The sequence below is a fragment of the Phaethon lepturus genome, unplaced genomic scaffold (genome assembly GCF_000687285.1).
Source record: "Phaethon lepturus isolate BGI_N335 unplaced genomic scaffold, ASM68728v1 scaffold7802, whole genome shotgun sequence".
Lineage (NCBI taxonomy): Eukaryota > Metazoa > Chordata > Aves > Phaethontiformes > Phaethontidae > Phaethon > Phaethon lepturus.
The window spans coordinates 67,138-70,184 of NW_010522583.1; positions in this window are offsets into that span (position 1 = coordinate 67,138).

Sequence of the window (3,047 nt, forward strand, 5' to 3'; positions counted from 1 at the left end):
TAAGAAGTCAGATTCATATTTTCTACCTTGCACTGGCAAAGCAGCAGTTCATTTAATGCTTCAGTTTGCATAGGACAACAGCACAAGAGCTAGATAATGAAAACTCATTTAAAGTTCAAACCATACAGCATGGTTTCATGGTTAAGTTCTGCTGGAATTCTTCAGCATATACCACCAGACATGGCTGTACAATGGTTAGCATTCTGCTGGTGGATTTAAACACTCCTTACTGAAATTTAAAGTGACAGTTGCCTAGAGTCAAAGAAAGTTCTGGTTGAGAAGCCTCTTAAGCCCTTCTCTGACAAAAAGCAATGCAATTAGTTCACCGAGTTTTTACTACACGACCTGACTTCTCCTGGGTGCCCTTTCATGTTTCTCTCCGAGTCCTAGTGACTCTGGCGAATTTTGTGCCTTCTATGTGCAAGGTTTTCAGGTTTTAGTGCACTTAGCAAACCAGTTCTCAAACACTCTGTCTTAACAGGCTTCTAATTTGTTTGCTCTTTCCAGTTTTCATTAATTGAACAGCTTCTACTTCTCAGAGAGCATCATCTTCCTGGTCTGCATCCTTCTGGGTAAGAATCAATGCTATCTTCACAGTCAGCATATGACAGCACCACCATCTTAATGTGGCACTTTCAAGAATTTTACCCTTTTGGATTCCTCCTGCAGCAGCTTCTCGAAACTGAGATGCTTTTTTAAAATTTAATGTTACTGTAGTTTGCATTTTTCTAAACATCTTTGCTCAGACAAGGTTATTGGAACACAGTCACAAAAAAGCAGCTCTGATACACACAGAACAAGATGCTGTATGCTGCTCAGGACCAATCCTAAGTAACTTCTCTACTAGCTGAAGGAATAATGTGGTGTCTGAAAAAAAACAGATCATAACAGGATATTCACCCAGCCAATACAGGGGTAGTTTTCAGTTAAGTATTTTACCCATGTAGCCTCTATGATCTTCATAAGCACTTGTTACTGTCACAGCCCTGACTTAAGAAGCATCTTAATCATGAGGAACAGAATTTCAATTTGCAACACATGATGACATGCAGACATAAGTAACATTTTGCCTTTTTTTTTTTTTTAATAGAACTTCCTTCAACATATAGCACCAGTCAATTTTTTCAATCTCCTTCTGGCTTCTTAGAGAATTTGGGCTCCAAAAGCATCCCAGTACCTAGCTATCTTCTATCATATTCTAAGATGCCTGTTACACTACTTTCCTAGCAAAGATAGGCATTTTAATTGCCTTCCACAAGGCAGTTTCACTATATTTATAGAAACACTGAAAACAAAACTTGTTGGTGAGATAACTACTTTTAAGTACTACTTTTAGTAAACTACTAGTTCAAACTACTTTTAAGCAAGGTGGAAAAGATTAGAATGCAGGGATGCAGAAGAGAGGCTACTTGTACTTGCTACGCTATTCAGCTTGCTAATTGTAACCGTCTGGAGGAACCTGCATTCACTAATGCTATTACTGCTAAGCATGGTAAACATCTGCTGCTTACAAGCTGAACTATGCAATAGAATTGACACTTTTTGTTTACTAAGAAGTTACCCCTTTTACTGTTTTAGGAAAGGCAGATACATTTCTAGTCTTCAGGTTAAAATAGTACTCAGGAGACATTCTCAGACTTTTGTACTGTTTTTCCTGAAAGGCAGGTTTCTAAGATCATTTACTCATTTACTGTATCTACAACTGTTATTATATATAACACTGACTTGTTATTTCAAGGGCTAACTTCGATGCAGTGAAATGAAATTCTTAAACAGCATCGACAAATTAGGTGAATTAAAACCTACAGAGACTCTGTGCCCTCAAGTAAGCGTCCTGTTCCTTTTCAACATCATGTCTACACTACCAAGCACATTAATTCACTCTAAAGGAACAGACAGAAACATGACTGCATCATTTATCTGGAACAACCAATTCTTTTTAAAAACACACTCATTCTAGTAAGTAAAGAGTATCTTCTAACTGAAAAGTCTAACACATCAGCCAAGAATCCTTACAAAAGGAAAGATTAGATGCCACCGTTAAAGCATGTGGGTGTAACACTAGGGGTGAGTAGGAAACAGAGGTTAAAAAAACAGGGAAGCATAGGCAGCATTTCAACACAAGCTTTGTTGAAATAAAGGATACAAATGATAGGATATGTTCTTTCAATGAAGTATGAACCCTGACACATGCCTGAGGACTTCGCTGTCTCAAGATTAAATGGTGAAAGGCCCAGCAGCCACTATGTGTATTTCAGAATCTGTTGAACTATACCTTCACATACAGCTACTGCAAAGTACAATCACGTTATCACGGAAATGTGGAGGAATCTTACACTTTTAGATCAAATGCTCTCAATAGTTGAAATCAGTGTTACAGTCTAAAACTCAGGAACACAATTTAGTGAAATAAAGGAGAATATATATATTTGATTGAAAGCAATAGTATATTCTGAGATACAGACTTTTTCCACTATGATCTAAGTTTAAGAAACCTACAAAAGCAGCAAAAATATAACTATGACTGAGAAGGAGATGAACTTACAATTATTCTCTTCCCACCCCACTCACAACACCCACCAGGTGCCTTTACTTTTTTTACACCAGTCCTCCTCACTACCCGTAACACTCAGGTAATGGTACTCTTCACTACCTGTAACACTCAGGTAATGGTACTCTATGCCCTGTACAATCTTCTAGGCTTACAGATGAGAGAAACTATGAAAACATAGTGCTACGTTCACTGACTGTACTGCCACAGCAAATCAGTCTCATACTACTATGTAATTTTGACAGCAATTATCTTTGTCACTCTAATTGTATGCAAGGCAGCAATCTCAAAGACTGGCAGAATAAAAAAAAAAATCTCAACTATACAGAACTTATGAATCAGAGCTGTGAAATGTTTTACCGGTAGGTACCCTAAATACTAAGCTCAAATAAGAATCAAGCTGACTTTGCAAGTTAGCTACTACGGAGAGAATGGAAGAAAGAAGTACTTTGGTCTCATCCACAGAACAAAGAGTAGTTTATAAAACATATTGTAC